This window comes from Diabrotica virgifera, chromosome 6 (assembly GCF_917563875.1).
Source record: "Diabrotica virgifera virgifera chromosome 6, PGI_DIABVI_V3a".
NCBI classification, from domain to species: domain Eukaryota; kingdom Metazoa; phylum Arthropoda; class Insecta; order Coleoptera; family Chrysomelidae; genus Diabrotica; species Diabrotica virgifera.
Window position 1 is genome coordinate 111,247,835 of NC_065448.1, and position 24,874 is coordinate 111,272,708.

Below are 24,874 nucleotides of genomic sequence, written 5' to 3' on the forward strand. Positions count from 1 at the left end.
AAATTGCCCATTTAAAAAAAATAATTTATTCCATATTCCATATTCCTCGCTGTGTTTTGTTGTAAACCAAAAAGCATTCGATGGAACAAAATATGGCGAACTGATTAAACGTTTAAAATTACTTGGTCAACTATTGGGAGAACCGAAAACAACAACGCAATAAAACGGATAAAAGAATGTATAAAAATCTGAGAGTATTTCTCACTTAGGTATTGTTCACCATTAATAGTAAAGGTAAGTTACAAAAAGGCGTTGAAAGAGAAAAATTTGGTTCTTTTTTTCCCATGTGGCATTAGTTTTCTTTGTAGTTAATATTGATATACTTTAGTAACTAAACTAAAAAGAAAATGGAATTTGTGTATAACGATTAAGTCGTCTAATTAATTAAGCTATGCAGAAGGTAGAGTATGAAGAGCATATTATCTTCTGGTAAGAATTGGTCAGCCAAAATAACAACGCGGGTCTTAAAATACATTATAGAAAACAAAAACAATGAAGAATACAAAAAGAAAATATAAGTTTTGGAATAAAACAACAGAAAATGAAACAAGTCAGTGAATATAATACATTTTGGAATAACTAAATACAACAAACAAACAATATCAGAGTACAGAAATCACACTGCAGAAATTAAATGAAGAACAAGACGTGCTTGTACGGCGGGGCATACGGTAAAAAATTTGGTTATACATATTCTTAAAAACAAAAAATATCCAAAATATTATAAAAAAGTTTTAAGCTACCACCAGTTCTTATTGATGGGTTAAAAGTATGGAATTTTACTAAAGTAAATCCTGATAAATTAAAAAATATAAATAAAGGGGCATGAAAGGATTAATGGAAAATATAATAAAACTCAAGATATAAAGACAAATTAGTTAGTTAAAAAAAAAACCAAAGGAAAGTCAGAATAGAAAGCAGAGCAAAATAAAAAAAAAATAAATGCATTTAAAATGTTCCGTTGGCCAGAAATTTTGCGCATACGCTCTTTTAAAGTATAAAAACATTTATTTAAACATCTTTAAAATCATTATATTAATCTTTGATCATAATTACCGTTTATTTCCATAAAATTTGGTAGGTAATAATAAATTCTTCCAATATTATAAATAACTTGGAACGTAGTTATAAAGTAAATTCAATTTTATATACAAAGTAATGACAATGAGGTTATTTTATAACAGTTCAAATTATATGTTTTCGATACAATATTAAATAAATATATATTTTTCTCAAAGAAAATTTCGTTTTCGTTTATAAATTCGCAAAGTCTGTTTGTTTGTTCGGCCGTGCCCCTGTAACACTTGGAGCCAATCTACAGATGTATTCCTATGTAGTGTTGTCTCCTCAATCCAAGTCTGAAGACGGGACTTTGATATCTCAAACCGTCTTTGAGATAACTGACCTCAAAGTCAATTTGCATCTTGGGATAGCAATTTAGCTCCCTTATTAATTTGTCATTTCGCTCAAGAATAAAGTACCTCTGCTTTTCAAAATATTGAACATTTTTTACTATGAAATGTTGTTTGAAATTAAAAACTATGTTCTAATATATGCAATTAAGTACATCCCTCTAATGTAGAAAAATATTTGACAACTTTTCTCAAGCTACGGATATCCAACAACACTTTCATTTACAACTCTTTTAATAACTATTAATTTTACGAAGAAAAGTTATTTTTCATAAAAAGCTCTGCATAGTCTAAAATCTAAGAAACAATAATCATATTATATTAAATTTTGTCAATTTTATTTGAGGTATGTCGAAAAATATGATTTTCGCTCAAGAGTAAAGTACCTTTGTAGTTCACAATATTTAAATTAGGTTGATATAATTGCACATTAAAACATAGTTCTAAAACAAATTTTAATACATTTCTAAACAAATTTTCATAATTGCAATTTTTCATATTAGGTATGAATTTAAATACCTAAATAAACAAAATTTTTGTTACGGTGATGCTCGCATTTTTAGCTTGTTGTAAATTAAAGTCAACACCTTTTGCGTTATCTGAACTTTAGGGAATATTCTGATGAAAAATTGTTCCTACAATTTGTTTTAAACCGTTTTATTTCGTATTATTTTCGGTTTCATCAAAACACCAACTCAAAGTGCAAAAAGGTTTTAATTAAGCAAAAATAAAAATACCACGTTAAAAACTTCCTGAACGGATTTGAAACAGGACTGACATTTAGGACTGAAAGGGCAACTAGTGAATTACGGGCAAAATGCTCCTTCAGCCGTGAAAGAAATACCTCGTAGAGGGTTTGTTAAAAGTACTAGGAAAATTTAATTAAAACTTGATTCCATAGAAAACGATAAAAATATTTTACAACTGGTACTATTTATTTTTAAAATCAAATATGTTTTAACCTTATTGTAACAGTAAAAATAAATTAGGCTGTATATAGATAATATATATTTTTATTTTAATATTATTATGTTTCTGAATATTACCTATTATTGTGTTCAAACGAGAGGATTACATTGGATGATACATTTCGTTACTCCGGTTATTGTTCTCAAATATTTTGCCTCTTTATTATTGGCTGTAGTTTAACTCAACACAAGTAATGAAATGATAATTTAAACATGTGCTACATATTTTTAGTTTATGTTCTACATCTATCACACCGAAATTTTAAAAATAAATTTCACGAATACGTAATAGCAGTGAAAATGATTTATTAGATTTTAAGAGTTACTTGCGTATGTATGATATGATGAAATATAATAACTTCAGTAACTTCCGTAATTTACTTCAATACAATCCGTATATTTTTATATGATCACAGACTCTAATCTAAAAACACAATATTCTAGTTACAATCTAACCTTCAATTTTATTATTTTTATTGAATGGCAAGTTGCAGTATTGATACTTAGTATCATATATATATATATATATATATATATATATATATATATATATATATATATATATATATATATATATATATATATATATATATATATATACACACACTTTAGTTGAGTAATTGATAGATTTCAAGTTTTAAGCGATTTATAAACTGAAAAATGCGATTTATAGACTTAAACTTAAACAAACTTAAATATTCAATTTCAAGATTCTGATGAGTTATCAGGGTTTATTTCAATTTCGACCGTTTGTTTTTATGGGCCTATTTAATTAGCATATCGGCAATAAGTAATTTAATAAATAAATAAATCATTAAGAAAAAAATATGTTAATAATAAATTATAAAATTTTAATAAATGTGAAGTATTTGTTGGGCATTTTTTGCATAAGTACGTATAATATGTATAATAAGTGCGACAGGGACGCACCATAAATTGTGATGTGCGGCGGCTTAAAAGTCGAGTGAACTCGCATAATTAACAATTAAAAAACAAAGGTCTATATTGAACTATTGAAGTAAGTCCAGATTACTCGTTAGAATCTTGAAATTGAATTTATAAACATTAATTCAGGCACTTGGCAACCTGAAAACTAATAATTTACACATGAGTTTTCAAACCTCGAAAATGCGTAGGTATTTTCACATTTTTCAGATTTTAAATAGCTTATAACTCGAAAACCATCAACTTAAAAAAAATGACAAAAGACCTTTTTTTAAATACAATTTTCGGGGCTAAAAGGTAATTTTGAATTTGTATAAAAAGATAGTTCGTCAGGATTTGAAGTGAATAAGGGTCTTAAACAGGGCTGCTGTCTATCGCCGACACTATTTAAAATATATTTAGAGCAAGTTTTGAAATCCTGGAAAAGGAAATGTAAGAATATGGGTATACCGCTAAATGATGATAACATGCTATACACTCTATGTTTTGCGGATGATCAGATTCTTATGGCCCAGGATTATCACGATATTGAATATATGACCCGAAAAATCATAGAAGAGTACCGGAACTGGGGTTTAGAAGTGAATACCAAGAAAACGGAATATATGTGCGTTGGAGGTATACAGCAGGATCTAGCGTTGGAAAATGAAATAACTATTAATCACTGTCAGGAATATAAATACTTGGGTCTTACAATTACACAAGATGGAACGTTGGACAAGAATATCCAAGAAAGGTGCACACAAGGAAGGAAAGCTATCGCATTATTGAACAAAATCCTATGGGACCAAAGTATCTCCAAAGAAAATAAACGTAACATCTATAACAGCATTGTTAAGAGCATTATAACATACAGCAGCGAAGTTTGGCCACTTAAAGAAAAATCCGAAAATATGATCAGAACAACTGAAATGGACTTCTGGAGAAGATCTGCTGGTATATCAAGAATACAAAAAATCAGAAATACAAGAATATTGGAGATAATGGATGTAAAGCATACAATAATGGACGATATAAAAACAAAGCAACTAAGATGGTTTGGCCACGTACAACGTATGGAAGAAGACAGATTACCCAAGCAAGTGCTACGATGGGCACCAAAAGGACGGCGGAAGAGAGGAAGACCTAGGAAAAGCTGGATAGAAGGAATCCATAGGGAAATCGGAGAAAGAGGCTTGAACGAAGACATGTGCTACGATCGAGAGCAATGGCGATTGGGAATCGGAAGACGTCGTAGAACGTTATAAACCGATTATATATATATATAAAAAGATAGTTTTGCCCGGCATCCCGGGCCCCTTCTGGTTTGTTTAAGGGGACATTTTTGAACAGGACCATAAAAAAACCGAATCCGAAAATTTGTCATTCTTTACAAAATTAAATTATCAGTGAGAAAAATGACATTTTTTATCATGTACAACCTGTCTGAAGTTTGGAGTGAGTTTGGTGCAACTGATTCTCATTGGGGAGTTGAGATATTCATCTGTAAGCTGAGATCTGTACCGATTTTTAATAAAGTTTATTCTTGATAAAGCGGCTTCGCACTCACAAATTGAGTCAAACATAATATACAATTTCATGACAAAACGTTTTCAACATTGCCAAACGCTATTATATTCTGAATTTAATGACGGTCCGCACAAAAGTAGCTCATGGTACGGATGCGGACCGCGGTCCGCTAATAGGTGACCCCTGTGCTAGGTGTTTAACCTTTGTAAACGTTTACTCATTATTAGATTTAAAAATCATATTTACATACCACTATGTGTGATTTTTCTGTTTTCTTTAGGAATATCTAAAATTATAACATTTACAACGTGTCCAACACTTTATTGTTGTAACGCAGTTTAGTCCTCAATCAGTTCTAAAAACCTGTTTACTTGTAACAACACAAACACAATCATTATTCAAATGATCTTATTTTTAAAATCACCTTCACGATGATCATTATCAGAGTGTGAGAATTGGGAATTATTATCATTAAGTACTTCATACACAACCTTGAAGGTATTATCGGGATCATCACCAGCCACACTAGGTATTGTTTGAATTTAAATGATATTTTAGTTTTTCTCACGAATAAATAACTATTACTGGATGATTTACAGTGGATTTTACGCTTACATTTTTTGCTTCCGAGTAGTTATCGAATCAGAATAATCTCGGTTATGAAAAATCAATACGTTGATTTAAGATGTTATAACCAGCAAAAGATATAAAAGGTAGGTTCGTCTAATACCACACATAATTAGTTTTACAATTTAAAAAGTAATAGTTGGTGTAAAATTCAGGTTAGTAAGAAAAAGATCATTAAAACATCAAAATAGACAAGAAGTACACAATTTTTTGCAGATGACACTGTTTTATTGACTGATTCGGACCATAGTCTTCAGATACTGTTAAATGGGGTCTCAGAGTGAAAAAATGGGGACGAAGATCAATATTACTGCAAAACCCAAAAGTTATGAAAATATCAAAGAACAAAAATTTACCCCTTCCAAAATATATGAACCACCAACAGCTTGAATACGTAAACCAAGACAAATACTTTGACTGCTGGTTTAACAATCAATTTAATTATAAACAAGAAGTAAGAGCGAAAATAGAGGTAGTCCGAGCTTCATTAAAATGAAAAGCTTATTTTGTAACAATAGCATTATTATCAGCCTTAGATCTTAGATGTTGTTTTCTTCATTGCTATGTACCTATGGGCAATACTTTTATATGCAACGAAGACCTGGACGCTTAACATAACCCTGATGAATAAGTAAGAAGCCATTGAACTCTGGTTTTATAAAAGAACCTTGAAAATACCCTGGACAATCCACACCACCAACGAAAATGTTCTGAGGAGAATGGGTACATATCGGGAGGCGCTAAAGATCATTGAAGTTAGAAAAGTTAGCAACCTGAGACACATAATGAGAAACGGAAAGTACAGAACGCGCATCTGATCATCCAGGGGAAGACTTGAAGGAAAACGGGTTTACGCTAGTCGTCAGATTTCACGGCTTAAAAATATCAGAGACTTGACAGGCATTAATTCAATATATTGTTAAGAGCTGCATTGGACAGAGACATATGTGACAGTGTAGTCGCTAAGGGAGCGTTCAAGTATTACGTAACGCAATTTTTGAGGATTTTTGACCCCCCCTCCCTCCCATGTAACGCACCGTAACGTTTTTCTGTACCCCCCTCCCCTACCTAAACGTTACGTAACACCCAAGTGGCCATTTGAACCTAAATGGAAAACGAGGTTGCGAAAAGTACCGGAAACTCGGTAAAAGAACTTTGTTATTATTTTAATGGCATTTGAGGTAATAACAAAAACTTACAATCATAATTTAGCCTTAAATGTCCACTGCTGAACATATGCCTCCTCCCCTCGTTTCCAACCACGTCTATCCTGCGCCGCTCTCATCCAGTTTTTATTTAGCTTTCTTAAGTCGTCAGTCCATCTTGTAGGCGGTCGACCGACGTTTCTCTTGTCTTCGCTTGACCTCCATTCCAATAACCTTTTTGTCCATCTCCCATCTGTCATTCTGGAAATGTGTCCTGCCCATCTCCACTTCAACCTGGCTAGCCTTTCGATGACGTCAGTCACCTTTGTCCTTCTCCTGATTTCTTCGTTTTTGATTTTGTCTTGCAGAGTTATTCCTAACATTGAGCGCTCCATTCTTCTCTGCGTTACTCTTAGTTTGGTAGCCGAGGCTTTAGTTAAGGTAAGTGTTTCTGATCCGTACGTCAAGACTGGGAGGACGCACTGATCAAATACCTTTCTCTTTGGGCATGTGGGCAACTCACTTTTAAAAGTTTCTCTCAGTTTTCCAAATGCTGCCCACCCAAGAACGATTCTTCTATTCAGTTCATGTGTCTGGTTATCCCTGCCACTCGTAATTTCATGTCCCATGACATGAAATATGTTCAAAACTTACAATAATAATCTTTTATTATTAATTTTACATTTACATTTTCCCTACTTGGCCCCATCCTTACATATATTTTTGGTTTTATTCTTTATTGTTCTTCTCATGCATTCTTCTATTTTATCTTTTTTTAATAAAAGCTTAAAATAAAATAACATATTTATAATTTCAACATTTTATTTTGCTTAGTAAAAATTTTTGTATAACGAATAATATACGATGTTACCAGTAGTTTCGGAAAAATAGTGAAAAAAATGTGTAAAACTTTTTGTTCTTCAACGCCCTGTATCGTGAAACCAAAATTATTTAGTAAGCAAACCCCAATTATTTTTTAATTTTTCACCTATGCTAGAGATCGTGTTACCTTTTTCTGAAACACCTTGTATATATATAAGAAGGCATTTATGGAATAAAATTATATCTGTCCTTGTTTTAAATAATTTAAAAAAACGCTGGGACCAGTAGATTTTCATATATTAAAATGTGTGCTTTTTAAACATAAATTTAAATGTACAGGGTGATTCATGCAAGCCTAGCGTAGTCCATTATCTTTAATTTTAATTAAACACCCTGTATATATTTTTTTAGAAGCTGCTTAACAACCTCATCTCAAAAATGTGTATTATGTAGGGTCTATTATTAATAATGCAAGGTGAAATTTTGAAATGATGTATAATTTTCGTCAAGATGTTAATCACATAAAACTTTGAAATTAATAATTCAGGAATCACACTTTAAATAAGGGTATTATTTTTTAAAATATCTATCACTTTTCTAAACTAAGTATCAATATAGTGGGTTTTGTATTTAATGCTTTTTATTTAAAGACATTTTTAAATAATTTGAAAATTTGCGTATATATTTAAAACATTAATGAATACCTACCTACTGCTGAAAACGATACTGCATGTTATGGACTTAAATTACCCATTTCATTTTTACCAAAATATAAAGTACCTACCTACCTATCTATTCATCAGATAAACCCATAAATAACTCCGAGGGAACAGTTCCGGATAGTGGAAACATATGGTCTTTTGAAAACAAAACAATTCTCACCGAAAGAATCCCTTTAGGTTAGGCACTTGACATCATTTTGACTTGACCCTGAAAATCCTATGTCGCTAAACCATCAAATAGAATTTAGGTGAAGTGAAACGAAAGAAGATTATGCGCTGTTGGATGTTGGGCTTTGGGTTGTATAATATAAATGAGAAATGGTTTACATTTGAGCAATTAATTTTTTTTAGAGTTTTCGGTTGATTTTATACAGTTTTCAGTAGATAAGTAGATTGGAGTTCAAATCAGTAGGTTTTATACAGTTTTCAGTAGATCAGAGTTCAAATCTGTAGGTCTGCTGAAAAATCAGTAGACAAATCATAATACAATTATTCAGGGGTCTATGTAAAACAAAAGAAATTATGTAGTTTTTTTTATTGAAGTTAAAAAAGAATGTTACGTAACGCGCTGTTCGAACCCCCCTCCCCCCATGTAATGCGCCGTAACGTTTTACAAAACCCCCCTCCCCCCAAACTGCGTTACGTAATACTTGAACGCTCCCTAACCTCCACTAAAGGATATAGCACCTTAAGAAGAAGATACATTTCTTGTAATTTAAATAGCACAAACTTTTTAACTTAGAAGCAAATAAAATACATGCGCTCTTGCTATACATAATTAAAGTGATATAATGAAACTGAGAAGAACCCGACAGGAATTAAGCGCTAACTTTTTAAAATCTGCACAAAACTATCAGTTTACGGGTCTGTTGATCTGATACAATTTTGTGTAGGTACCTTTTGACCTTATGTGACCTTCCCTCTATTTATGTGCTAATACAACCGTGTACCAAGATTCAAAACTCGCCTTACTATTCGTAGTTATTTCTAACTTTGGTGACCTTTGACATATTGATCTCAAATTCAATAACCTTCTTTCATCGATCAGGGAAAACCTATTAGAATTATTTTAAAACTTGTCCTAGGTTATCACACAGACAGACGTGCAGACAACAATACGATTACGAAGGATCTGTAAGTTCTTTATCAATAATACTTTATTATTATCTTGTACATACTGTACATATTATTTCATGTAAGACTCGACTACATAAACTAGGTCTTCTATTTTCCGTAACCCTAAACATCCAGCTCTTTATGTAAAAAAACAAAAGCAACGTTTATTAATACGTGTTTCGTGTAAGATAATACTTCACTTATGCTTATTAATAGACTCGTATTCAATCGTTCTGGTCTATTGAAATAGGATTTGGAAAGCTTTGAGTCAGCCTTTTCGGCTTACTTATATCCCATTAACTATTTTTTACTGGGAATAAGCCACAATTTTACTTTAAAATAAGTTCATTTTGACGTTTTGATTTCCACAACAAAGGGTGAACAACGTAGAATTTAACACTAAATCTTGAGGTGTACCTACCTTCGATTTCAGTAGGTAAAAGAAGATGAGAAACTCAAAGCATTTTTTTAATTACATAAAACCATAATCTATACAATTTACATAAAACCTTTAGTAGATTTGTTTTCTGAGTATATATATAAATATGCCTAAAATAGATAATATCAGACAAATCGGCATATACAAAAAAAACGGGAGGAAACACACAAGTACCGGCAGCGGTACATTTGTGTTCACACATGTGGAAAATAGCAATATTTCAGCACATACATTGTGACATTACCAAGTGAAAAATTTACGAGGGCCTAAATCATAAAACAAATTCAGAGAAAACAAATGAAAGTTCTTCCTATGCCATAATTTATGCTTAAACGGATGCATTTATAGAACATTTATTAACAAAAGTAATGAATAGTTGAAGCGAACTCCATAATGTTAATGTCTATTTAGCGGTTTTATTATAATTGAGTTTTAGTAACGGATCGTTTATATATAGGTATATATATATATACATATATACAAACACACACATGTATATATAATATACAAGGTGTTTATTAAGAAGTTTCCATATAGTAACTGGAGAAACTTTAGGGCAAAATACGAAAATTTAACCTTAAAAAACTCTTAAAATAAAATATTCGTCCTTACCAAGATACAGAGTGTTTTATTACAAGTATTCTAAAATGATTTTAGCCCATTGTTTTAACACCTTCCAATATTTTTTTGTTCAAACTTGTCAAACGGTTTATACATGTTAGGATACTTTAACTAGTATTAAAGGATAGTTTGCCGCTGTTACCAGAGGCGTGCTGTAGGCTGTAGGGATATATAGATTATACATACTCCCTTTTTGCCCCTCACAATCGTCGCCGCTGTCGTAATAATCATTTCAGTATATTTTTTGATTCTTCGTTACTTTTTTCGTAAATATCATCCTTCATATTTGTCTCAATGCGATAGAGTAAGCAGTTTTCAAGTTATTTGCGTTTAAAGATAATGGATTCAATAAGATTATGTATTTTAAACAACATTCAGTAATATTATGTCTTGTGTATTATGTGAGTGATATTATATGAGTTAAATCGCCGCCGATGATAAAAGTCTTTAGGCTTCATGTTTCTTCGTGTAAAGGTCGGTACAAGCGTACACTGGTACAATATTTGATAATAATTGCCAGATGTCACGTCCGTTCGATATTTTTTTCAAGTCGAGCCTCACAAGTCCTCCTGACGATTGCGAAAACCATGAAATATTAAGTATAAAGGAATGGTAAGACATACATTGAAAAATATATTACCATGTACTATCCGTTGCCAGATAATTCGGATGGAATTCTGACAAAATATGTACAAAAAGTACATATTTTGTCGGAATTCTACCCGAATTATCTTGCAACGGATAGTAAATAATATATTTATTTTAATCTATTTACTCTTCCTACGTAAATAATATAAGGAAAAAAAAGGCAATATGCATGGTCAAAGTAATGTAAGTAAAGTATTGTCGGAAAAAAGGTATTCCTAACATCGTCTAATAGCTTTTAACTTATATCTAAGTCCTCCTGACTATTGGAAAAGAACAAAATACGTGTATGGGAATGGTGAGATGAATTGAAATAGTTATTTTCCTAATTAATGCGGAAAGTGATACTTTCCCGCACGAGACTGCCGTTAGCGATAACGGAGTTCGGGCAAGCAGTCGAGTGCGGGAAAGACACTTTCCGCATGAGTTAGGAACAATATCTTTTCTAGGCCCGTACGTTTCGAAAAAAGCCAAAACAAGTAGAATTATATCAGTTTTTATTTAGGAGTGCAAATACACAAATTAATACGTTGTTTGACAAGGTTGTCAAAACTAAACTTTCAATAAAATTGATTACCATGACGACGATATTGGTTTCCACGACGTCGATTCAAAACCAATGTTATTGTCTACTGATTCGACTTTTAAATATTATGTCAAAATAATTCTATTTCAACGAAGTATTGCGTTAATTTCATTAAAACATGAACACAATAAGATAAATTTGAAATAAGTTAGTAAATAATATCTAAATATTAGTATATTTCAGGTATTATAATATATTATAAAGCCATATTACAAAGTATTCTACTTTCCCGCACCAGTGCGGGAAAGTTGGAAACGAAAAGTGGCTTTTTTAGCATGGCCGTAGAAAAAATAATTTTATCACTGTCTGTCTAATATATATATTTATCTTATACACATACAGCACATTCCTGAACCTGAAAGTCCGGTCCTTTTTGCTTCTTCATCATCATCAGATCACAGTAGTGATACCCATCTCGGCGCAAGCACTAGAAACAAAGACCCATTGTAAGAACAAGAACACCGTCGTTGTCGACCACATCTTCCTCATCATCAAGAGATCTTCGAAATTGATCACCTCTGCCACTGTAAAAGTCTTCAGTGGGTACTCTATGCTTTGTAGAAATTATAAATAATCATATTTATATTTATATAAGAGATTACAATGCTTTTACTATAATTATTAACAAAATTAACAAACGCGTAAATATTTGTTGGAGCATTACATTTTTTTGGCATGTCCAAATTAAATAATGGCCACATAAAAAATAGTATTTTAAAATGCAGTTTGAACCTTTTAAACATTAAAGTATGGTTTTTAAAAATATACATTGACCTTTTTTTTAATCAGACACAAGGAGGAAAGGCATCATAAAGGTATCAATAATATATTTACCATCATAAACGTACTTTAAACAAAATATGCTATTTTGTAGAAACCTGGCGAACGACATCACTTTGTGTCAGCAGGATCCCTTTGCTGATCAGCAGAATGTAGCAGGCTTTGGTTTCCAATACTAAACGAAGAAGTCAACAAGAGCCAGCGGCGGCTGGTCAGAGGAGGCAAGGGAGGCTTAGCCTCCCCATAAATTTTTTACACGGGCTACACTGTTTTGTTTACTTTGCTATTTTGCTTCGCGTTAGAGATATCGGAAAAAGTTATTTAAACAAGTTATTCCAAATAATATTCTAACCCGACATACCAAATTTCATCACAAAATTCGCACTTTTAGTTTTTTCATTATTTGTAGTCGGATCCTAAAATCACAGAGGAGGCTGCTGGCCGGAAAATCTCACTTGCTAATGATACACGTAGCCCAGCAGCGTTTAAGCATGGTAGTTTAAGGAGACCCAGTCTCCTTAGAGCTGCATTATCGCTTAACGCACACGCTGCCCGGAGATTGGGCAAGGGCGGCTAATCGACCAGCAGCCTCCTCTGCGATTTTAGGATCCTGACTACAAATAATGAAAAAACTAAAAGTGCGAATTTTGTGATGAAATTTGGTATGTGGGATTAGAATAATACTTGGAAAAACTTGTTCAAATAATTTTTTCCGATATCTGTAATGCAAAGCAAAATATCGGTAATTAATTTACCGTGTTTTTGGATTCTCAGTGGGCCGCTTTTAGAATTAAAAAAATTCAGTTGAGTATCTTAAAAAATGTGAACTTTCAACCTGAATGGACTGCAAAACTTCAAATCTGTATTTATTTTGATATGCATATCTACTTACAGAGATATAATTGTTAACAAATAAACGACACAAACTTTGGTAATACACTTTTACAATTAGACTAACCATTTTTAAAATGATATGATATTATAAAATTGTGAATTATGATGATATTATAAAATGTAAATAAAAAATGGTCAAAAAAATGGGGCCTAAAATTAGATTTTTTTGGCGGATTTTTTTGTTAGTGCATATTTGTCTAGATATTTTACAGTTAGCTATAGCCTCCCCTATTGTAAAAATCACGAGCCGCCACTGACAAGAACACATCAAAAATAGAGGATTAAAGAAGTCGCAGCTACATCTACAATGTTATACAAACGATCAAACCACACAAAACAAACAAAACAATCCAAATTTGATATTCCGAGGAAAAAGCACCAGTATTTGTAAACACCGGTATAACAACAGTCCAGAGGCGTGCGGTCCATGGAAGCGGGGGAAGCGCCGCTTCCCTATTTATACGTCGATATAAGAAAATATATTATTAATTAATATTTAATAATAAAAAAATTTTCCGTAATCCAAGCAATAGGCATTGAAAAATATTAAAAATTAATCGCGTACGAACGAACTCAATATGCACACAATTCAACTATTTGGTCCACTCCTGACAGAAGCGCATCTCAAAATCGCCGCTTGTCGTACAGTTGTCCCGTTTAAAAAGTGGTCAGGGTTCAATGACCGCACCCACTAGTCGCGCGAATTTTGGTACCATGGAAGCGCTTATCCTATCGCCTTCGCGAAAGTGAGATGCTCCGATTATTACTGCTGCTAAGGGGTGCTTAGGTATTACATACATTCGCTTAAAGACTATTTCGATTTAAATTTTTTGCAGAGATTTTTCCTTTTACTGATCTTTTATTTGACATTTTACAGAAATCAAATGGTATTGCATTTTGTATAAGACAAATTGATGACTTTATTAATACGATAATTAAAAAAACGAGAGCAGTTTAAAAATATTTGGGATAAAACTGAACATATGGGGTTTGAACATGAAAGAAAAATAATGAAGACTGATAATTTCGGAGACAGAGAGACAGAGAAAACAGAGGAAACAAAGAGACCTTTTGATAATATTCTACAACAAATGAATTCTAGCTTTCAAAATTTTAACGATTTAAAATTTGTAGAATTATATATATATATAATCTTAATATTTCTAATTATAATTCATCAAAATTTCCCACAGAGGAATTTATTTCATTACGATTAAATAATGAAAATTGTTTGATATCCCAGCTTTTCATTCTCAGTTAAGTGTCATTTATGAAACAACTGACATTAATGATAAAGAAATACCCAGAAATCTGGGATTTCTTTATAACTACTGGTTTAAACAAGTCACTGTGTGAAGTGGTCAAGTTGTGTGAATTAGTACTACCAACTATCCCAGTCACAAGTGTATCAGTTGAACGAAGTTTTGCAGTATTAAGATGCATTAAGAGTTTCAAATTAAGAGTTTAAAAGAAACTCAACAAGCGAAGACAGACATTGAAAGTTAGCCCTATTATCCATTGAAAAAGACTGCATTCAACAATTATCAGAAGTTGATAGGAGAATAGACCTCGAGTATAAATAAGTGTCATTTTAGTGAAAGTTGTGTGTTGTGGAAAATGCCTCGGAGTATAATTTTTTTTTTTAAATAGGATTCTTCTTTATAAAACCAAGCCCGGCGCGAGGACTCAAGTAGGGATGGGAAAAACCTACCGGTTTAAACGTAAAACCGGTTTTTTTACTTCGCAATAACCGGTTTCATCGGTTGTTTTTTTGTCCCGGTTATAACCGGTTTTTTCTTTTTAAAGTAAAAACCGGTTATTAGGTTTTTACGGTGATTAGGATTAGGTTAGGTATTATTTTGGATCCCAATCATAATTATTATTCTCAAGTAATTATTCCAAACAAAACCGTAATTCAAATTTTATTTTATTTTATAAAATACAGAAGCAAACTGAAAGTGCAATCTCACATCAGCCAAAAACAATTATTAAGTTTTATTATAATATTTCCTTGAAAAAGTATTTGTAATCATAATATTTACATAAGAAGTGATCTGGTTGAATTAGACGCAAACATCATCTATTTTTCACACTTAACTCTTGACATTGAAAGTGGGTGAATGACTTTTTCTGATTACCAAAAATAATGCTCTGACTATGAATATCGAATTACTGATTACGAATACGAATCTCCAAGAATTTCGCTACGTTTTCAAAACGATACACTCATACAGGAAGTATTAAATGAGTTAAAATATACCTATTCTACAAATATACAAACGTGTTAAAAGTAATACATGTCCTTTCGATAGTACTAATTTTGATCATATTGATATCGAGTCGAATGGAGTATCGCAAACTAAGTGTATTGTAAATGTAACTTTGTAACATATTGGATTAAAAAAACCGAAAACCGGTTTTTTCAAAAACCGGTTTTTTTGGCCGGTTATAACCGCCAGGTTAAACCGTAAGAAAAAAAACCGGTATAACCGAAAACCGGTGTTTTGTCAAAAACCGCCATCCCTAGACTCAAGCAATATAGATCAATGATAGGTCACTAGTCACTAGAAATAGCGGGAATAGAGTGCCTCACGCATTCACGCGTCACGGATTTAGTGTGTGAGTCCTTGTACGCAGGACGTCTCACATAATTAAGTACTTTGCTGATAGAGAGCCCCTGCGCATCAGAGTGTTATCAGGTGGGAAGTGGCTCGATCCTCGACCCTTAAGAAAATATTTTTATATCCTTATTGAATCGCTTCCCCTTTCAAAAAGTCACCGCACGCCACTGCAACAGTCCAATAATGTATTTAAATCTATAGAAGTAAAAATAAATTTTGGACTTTTAAGCTCCTTTTTTCTTTTTGTTTTCGTTTTCCTTAGTAAATTTTTTTACACTCATGCTATATTATATTATGTTCAATTTTATTTTTTGTTAATATTTTTGGGTGCTCTATACCAATCAATTAGATAAATTTTATGATAGTAGGTCTAGGTATTTGATTTATCTTAGTTAAATTGCAAATATTTTTCGTTGTCGTTTAATATAATTCGTCATACTGTTTTTTAAGGCCGCACAAGTAGCTTTTCATTCGGGGGGGGGGGGGGGTCAAAAATTTCGTCACGCAATAGTTAAACGCCCATTAGTGTGCGTTACGTAGGGGGGGGGGTAAAAATCTTCAAAAATCGCGTTACGTAATACTTGAATGCTCCCTAAGAGAAAGAGAAAGAAGAATTTTAGGAGAGATTTATTTTATCGATGGTCTTTGGTTCAGTTACAATAAAAGTAAGTAGTTTAGAAGTCACAGTCACAATAATAAAAAAAGGATATAAGATAAAAATGAGAATATATTTTCTAGACACGGGTTTTTTTAAATATTAAATTTTTATATATCCCAGCTCTACCACTCATTTTACATTTATTTATTAGTAGGGCGCATGCAATATGAAATTCTTAATCTTCTCTTCTTCTTCTTCATTTTCTCGGCCTGTTTTCATTAACACCTGGACAAAGGCCTCCCTATAAGTTTTCGATTTTTTTTTGTTCTGTGCTATTTCTACTAACTTCTTAGTAGATATCTGTAAATTGAACTATGCCAGTTTCTGAAGTTTCTGTTAATAGAAATTTATAGTTACAATTCTTTAGTATTTTTAATTTTAATAGTAGAGTATTTAATTAATATATTGTTTAACGCGTGTTTGATTTTGAAAAACCAAATATTATTTAAAAAGACTAATAATTTTATTACTGTAATAAAATATTCGAAAAACCAGAATTCTACCTGTCACCGAGTACGAAATAGATATCCACCTAATAAAGTGCAATGAATCAGTAAAACATCCGCCGAATCAAAGGCAACAGTGTTAAATATGTTCATTGAGCACGAGCGCTCCAACCATGGGTCACACGCTGTTGCCTCTTGGCAGTTGGCACCGCTCCGCTACAGGGTTCTTCTTGAGATCCATCGGCGCGATGGATGCTATGTGCCGTGGAAAGACCACACACATACTCCTTATTCCTGCTATTCCTGAAAAATGTCACAGCATTAATCAAGATATGGCTGGAGTGGTGCGAAATTATGCTTAATTTTTTTTGAAACTAGATTTATATACTCGTCTTAACAAAAATAGTTTAAGCATATATTATTAATGTTGGTATCTGCAAATACAAAAATATGGATTTGACTGTTTAATAATTTTTCTAGCTATTTATTTTTATTTTTATTTTTATTTTTATTTTTGTATAAACAAGTATTATAGCAATTTAGTCTCCATCGCAAGCTTTATATTTTATGTAAAAGTTGAATATTTCTTATGACGTGTTTAAGAAATATGAACATGTAGCAAATAAACAATACAACAATGTGTTATGCCGTGTTGTTTTTTTATTTATTGAAATGGTACCAGGCATCTATAACAGAATATAGAAACAGAAATCTAAATGAGATTATGAAAAAGACAGTTCATGTTTCCTTTTGATTCAGAGGCGATGCACAATCTCCAGATAGATGTTTCTGTCTTACGACGTTCTCAGTGGAGCTGCGTGCACACCTCTAACACAAAACGAAATCAAACTGTCTATTTATTTGGCATTTCAAAAATAATTTAAAATGCACTTTTGGGACGCTGCAGAGTAATCTGTTAATGAAAAGCGAAAAGTTCCAGATACAAAATTCACTATTGAAATAAAAATAAAAATAAAAAATATTTATTTAAATCTGAAAACTTTTCTTGTTGGAACTTCTTTCTGGTACATCTTTAATCTCTGACTTTTACAATATCTATGGTCAGTATAATCTTATATTTTAGAGTGCTGTAGATTGAGAATATTTCTAGAATTCATAATTATGTAGACTTAATGTAATATAAGAACATGGATATTAGTGTTGCCCAAATGCAAGGCCAAGACGAGACTTAGACAGTCTTGGTCTTGGTCTTGCGCCAGTATACTTGGTCTTGGTATTGTTCTCTCGGTCTTGGTCTTGGTCTTGGTCTTGCAGCAAGAGTCTTGCAAGTCTCGCAGTTACACATTAGCCTATTGCTATTCTTCAAGCGTTACTTTAGATCTTAGAACAACGTAGGTACAGTGCACAGATTCTAAAGGTACCGGTGGGGGACGCAGTCTATTCGCAGTATTCTAATTATTATAGTCGGTCTATGAGAGAGAAAGTATTCAAAATCAAATTTTAAATTATTTGTTATTTCATTATTTCAAATACGTTCTCTCTTTACACCGACTATTATACTGCGCATAGACGCCAATAGAGGGTGGGGGAAGTGGAAGGGAGGGGGTTGACAAATGACAAATGTATGTAACGTAAAAATGTGTCCCCCTTAGATCAAAAATCGACCTGTTTCGTCATTTCCTTAAAAGCTAATAAATACTGCCAAATATCAAGGTGAACTGTTTTTTTGGCCCACTCTGTATAATAACTGCAATCAAGTTAAATTAAATAAAAACTAATTGAAAGCTTCCATGTCACTAAGGGAGTAGGACAAGACAACATACAAAATCTTATCCTACTTAACTAATATGTTGTATATGGGGAGTGTATTATGCAGAAGACCACTGATAGATGGAATATCTGTGTTATTTACCATAGATGGAAGAACAATCTTTATTTTACGACATACAGAGGACACAACCATTCTCACCAACTGGGCAACGGAATTATCTATGTTATAATTACTGGAGAGAATAAATCACTAAACATGCAGGTCTCAAGTCTCAAAATAAACCGATGAAAAGCAGGATCACAGCAACAGATAACGTCATTCTAATTTAACCTTTTCACGATAATTTCCACGATGGTTACGTCCCTATACTTCAGCAAAGTCCGGAATTTTCGAAGATCATCTTTTTATCGCGATGAAATTTTGGATATTTTTAATCACCTTAGTTTGTGGAGTTTGTTGAAATACAGTTAGTTAATCCACGTTTGCTTTAGTTAAAAGGATATACGCAAAATTCGCTTGCAAGCCTTTTTAAATGTATTGGATTTTTCGAATCCTGAGAAAACTAATTGGCATTTTTGATAAATTTAAAAGCAGAATGAAACACAAGATTATTACCGAGGGCAAAAAGTCCCTGAAAACCCATATAATGTTTATTTGAAGAAGTTACAGGGGTGAAAAAAAAAAGAGGAAATTGAGTGTAATTTTTAATTTCAAATATCTTATTCAAAATATTTTTTTTATTCTGAGGGATTTTCGGCCCTCGGCAATAATGTAGTCTTTCAATCTGCGTTTAAGTTTTTCAAAAATATTTATTAGTTTTGTTAGGATTCGAAAAAAATGAATCCATTTAAAAAGCGTTGCAAGCAAATATTGCTCCTATGCTCTAAATATCTGAAACGACTGAAAAACCTAACAGTATATATTTATTAATGTGACTATTATCTTTAAGTATCATTTATTTTGAAGTTTTTAGAAATAATAGAAGATTAAAACATAATTTTTATTACGTTACCGAAGATATGTATTGCAGGTAAATGTAAAATACTCTATTTACATTTTGTATCCTTAGACACAATATCCGTATGGGGTCTTTTAATTTGTTTATTTCACTGACAAGACATGATTAAAATATCTCTGCAATGCTCTCCAGCGGCGACAGGAATTTTTAGTAGACATTTAAAAAAATTCGCGGAATATACCGGTTAACTAAACAGATTACTTTGAATAAATAACAAATGAACTAGTTTTATATTATCGGGATATATATCTATAAAGTGTGCCTAGATCTCTTTTGCAATACCGTTCCGGAGGTACCACATTCCATTAGATTAATTGTATCATAATAATAGTCAAAGCAAAGAATCAGAGCAGGACTGTAAAATATGGTTTAATTTATTACTAACACGCAAAAATATATTTAAAAACAACGCCTTTATGTGATACGTAATCTGTGTAAAGACATATCTTTTATCGTAAATTTGCAGTAGTATGTTATCGTTATTCGTTTAAGAGGAAACAGTAGCGATCAGTTCCAAGATTGCGGCTGTAATTTTGAATATTTTTTCGAGATATTTGGCACACGTATTCGTAATATAAAGAATGGCGGTACAGAGACCAATTTAAAAAATATATTAATATGTGGAAATTACTCTGTAATTAAATACAATATTAAAAAAACGAGCCTGTACCGCCATTAAGAAGAACAAAAAAATACACTTTCTTCAAATAAACTTTTTTATCCGATGCCTAGATTTTGTGTCGTCATTTTGGAACTACTACATAGTTCCAAAATGACACAAAATTTAGGCATCGGATAAAAAAGTTTATTTGAAGGAAGTGTATTTTTTTGTTCTTCTTAATAGCGGTACAGGCTCGTTTTTTTAATATTGTATTTAATTACAGAGTAATTTCCACATATTAATATATTTTAAAACAAAGTTTCTAAAATGATAAAGGAGGGTCTGCATTCTATAATAATAATATTTGATTTAAAAAATTAATAAGTTAAAAGGTTCATTTGAAGTTTTTTTAGCCAGAAGTATGGTTTTCTTTTTTTTATGCGTAACTTTTTGTAAACAAAGGGCCTAGCTGGGTAAGATGATGAAAACTGCCCCCAACTCGATTCGAATTCCATATAGGTCATCGTTTAGCATATATAGTGAAACTCACTTTCTGAAATTTTTAGCCCCCTAGGTGGTCATGTGACCCACCTAGAGCCTAATTAGGGTTTTTATGTTTTTATTTTTTATCTCAGCCGCATCGAGAACTAGCGAAAGACGTTAAATAAAAAAGTCGTAAGCTTTAAAAAGTTCTGTCCGAAAAAATTTTTTTGAATTTTTGGCGGGAAATTTAATTTTTAGAACGATTTTAAAATTTTAAATGAGTATAAAAAAATAACTAAGACATTCGTTTTCACGAAAAAATATATAACGTGTATTTGTGCATAATGTTTTACCCTGAATTTTTTCAAATTTTTAAAATGGGTGAAACGCACCTTTATAAATAAAAAACCGCATTTTTCGGTTTTTTTTTTCGTTTTTTGATATAATTTTATACATATTTTTCAAAAAAGGTAATGCTGTCACTAGAATAGGTAAAATACTAAAAAATAATTGGGGTTAGCTTAATAAAAATTTTTTGTAATGCCATCCGTTTTAAAGATACAGGGCGTTGAAAAAACAAAAGTTTACACAGTTTTTACGATTTTGCCGAAACTACCGGCAACATTGTAATAAAATTTGGCGAGTTTTAAGAGGTAGTTGTTGTGCATTTTTTAAAATACAATTAAGAAATTTATATTAATCATTGGCGCGCATAGGGGTAATGGTCTGAACTTTTTAAAGAAAAAAGATAGTACGCCACTGACATTGTTCAAATTAACAATCGGTTTTGAATTCCTCGTTCAATTTGTGACAAAAAATCTATCTTCCTATTTTTTTATACGACGCGCCATTTTTATTCAAAAAATAAAACATCTTAACCCTTACAAAGTATTCGAACTTCTATAGTATGTAGTTTCTATAGTATAAGAGCTGTGAGACATTTTTGAGTAGGTATTTTAGGCAACCTGAAATTTTTTCAGGTGACTCTTCTATGATAACCTAATACAAAAATGCCGGTCTGGCTGGAGGGTAGCGGTTATTTTCCCCAAAAATCCCCCCCAAAGTTAAAAAAGGGTAAAAATTGTTATAACAAAAAATATCATTGATATGACTCGAAAGTAAATTTCAATATTCAAATATACAGAAAATAAACAGGCCAGGCAATTTGAGGGCGATTTTAACTCTGCAATATACTTGCATGGACGCCCCAGGATTATTCTCAGGGGGTGCATCTGAACTTCAGAAGATTCCATCTGAATATGTACATACTATTAACGAGCATAAAATATACAACTATACATGCATAGCTATGTACATTCCTTCCGGACAGGGAGGTGCAATTGTTATTTTGACAGGGTATTTTTTAATTTTAAAAATAAATATTCTACAAAAGACAGGTTTTTTTTGGGGAAATTTTCCAATTGCCATGTGATCAAACAAATTACGCGTGCATATAAATGAAAACCGCTATAAGTAAGCAGCAGTGTGAGAAAGAGCGTATACCGATAGCTATTTGCGTCCTCTGCTGTAGTTGAGTGAGTCCGTTCGCTCGAGAAAATCACGTGACCTGGCGATATCCATGTTGTGCCTCGAAACGTTAAGAAAGATGAAAAATGCAAAAGAAATACTCAACACTATGAAGGAAAGAAAAATGAGCTAAAATAAATATTCATTCTCTTGTCCTTCGTCAGACTCCCCTCGAGACTCAGATTCTTCTACCTGATCTGTAAATAGTTGTAATATGTATTTAGAATTAATGAAAAATTACCAATGCTTAATACTTTCCTATTATAACCAATCACATCACGTTTTTTATTTCTTATTGTAGGTATGACCAAAGTAGCTCATGTTTCTTTCCTTCATAGTGTTGAGTATTTCTTTTGCATTTTCATCTTTATTAATGTTTCCGTGTTTGTTACGTGTGTCCATGATATATTTAACATTATTCGATAACTCCACATCTCAACAACGGCAAGTCTTTCTTCAGATGCGCCCGTGATTGTCCAGGCTTCGACTCCGTATAAAAGGATGGAGAATACGTAGCAACTCAACTAGTTAATCATTTATTATTTTTAATTAATTCTAAATACATATTACAACTATTTACAGATCACGTAGAAGAGGAATCTGAGTCTCGAGGGGAGTCTGACGAGGAAGAAGAGAATGAATATTTAAGCTCAGCTGAGGAGTTTGAAGAAGAAGTACAAGATTCGGACACAGAATTAATTTAGTTCATAGTTTTATACTTTTCTACCTATATATTTATAATATCTAATAAATTTGTCTTTTTCTATCATATTTGCAAAATCTATTGTATAGTACGTATTATTTTTCTTTAATTAAAAAAAAGTTACTTAAAAAACTATAATATATTATAATAAATACTCTAACATTTCGAGGAACAACAACATGGATATCGCTAGGTCACGTGATTTTTCTGGAGCGAACGGACTCGCTCAGCTACAACAGAGGACGCAAACAGCTATCGGTATACGCTCTTTCTCACACTGCTGCTTACCTATAGCGCTTTTCATTTATAGGCAAGCGTAATTTGTTTGATCACCTGGCAGTTGGAAAATTTCACCAAAAAAAAAACTGTCTTTTTTAGAATGTTTATTTTTAATATTAAAAAATACCCTGTCAAAATAACAATTGCACTTCCCTATCCGGAAGGAATGTACATAGTTATGCATGTATAGTTGTTTATTTTATACTCGTTAATAGTATGTACAGATTCAGATGAAATCTTCTGAAGTTCAGATGCATCCCCTGAAAATAATCCTGGGGCGCCCATGCAAGTATCTTGCAGAGTTAAAATCGCCCTCAAATCGCCTGGCCTGTTTATTTTCTTTATATTTGAATATTTAAATTTACTTTAAAGTCACGTGAATGATATTTTTTGTAATATCAATTTTTACCCTTTTGTTTAACTTTGGGGGGGATTTTTGGGGAAAATAACCGCTACCCTTCAGCCAGATCGGCATTTTTGTATTAGGCTATCATGGAAGAGTCACCTGGAAAATTTTCAGGTTGCCTAAAATACCTACTCAAAAATGTCTCACAGCTCTTGGACCAAAACTCGTACATCCATTATAAAAACTAATTCGAATACTTTGGAAGCGTTAAGATATTTTATTTTTTGCAGCAAAACGGCGCGTCGTATGAAAAAACGAGAAGAAAGTTTTTTTATCGCAAATTGAACGAGGAATTCAAAAATGATTGCTAATTTGAAATATGTCAGTGGCGTACTATCTTTTTTTCTTTGAAAATTTCAGACCATTACCCCTATGCGCGCCAATGATGAATATCAAATGCTTAATTGTATGTCAAAACATGCACAATAACTACCTCTTAAATCCCGCCAAATTTTATTACAAAGTTTCCAGTAGTTTCGGCAAAATCGTAAAAAATGTGTAAAATTTTGTTTTCTTCAACGCCCTGTATCTTGAAAATGGATGGCGTTACAAAAAATGTTTATTAAGCAAACCCCAATTATTTTTCAGTTTTTTACCTATTTTAGTGACAATGTTGAAAAACATGTATAAAATTGTATCAAAAAACGAAAAAAAAAAAAAAAAACCGAAAAAGTGCGGTTTTTTATTTTTAAAGGTACGTTTTACCAACTTAAAAAATTAAAAAAAAATTCGCGGTGAAACATTATGCAAAAATACACGTTATATATTTTTTCGTGAAATCGAATGTCTTAGTTATTTTTTTATACTCATTTAAAATTTTAAAATCGTTCTACAATTTAATTTTCTTGCCAAAAATTAAAAAAAAAATTTTTTTTCGGACAGAACTTTATAAAGCTTACAAATTTTTTATTTAAAGTTTTTCCCAATAACAAGCGTTATTGGGACAATAAGTCCCAATAACGCTCGAGTAATTGCAAATTTAGCATACTTTCCTCCCCTACTATGAGGATTTATTGATAAAAAACATGGCTAGTTGTTAAAGCACATAACTTTTTTATTTTCCAACATAAGTAAATAAATCAAAAAAGAAAATGGTAAGAAAGCATAAGTCTACAATCGAGGTTTAATTTTAATAGTTTATATATACTAGAATATTCCACAGGGTGTTC

At 32.0% G+C, this 24,874-nt stretch overlaps 1 protein-coding gene across 3 annotated transcripts in view; it reads right to left on the reverse strand.

The window, feature by feature from the left end:
• The window catches only part of LOC114331378 (paired box protein Pax-5), a 513,967-nt gene that overhangs the window by 230,957 nt on the left and 258,136 nt on the right, over nucleotides 1-24,874 (reverse strand). The window lies entirely within an intron of this gene.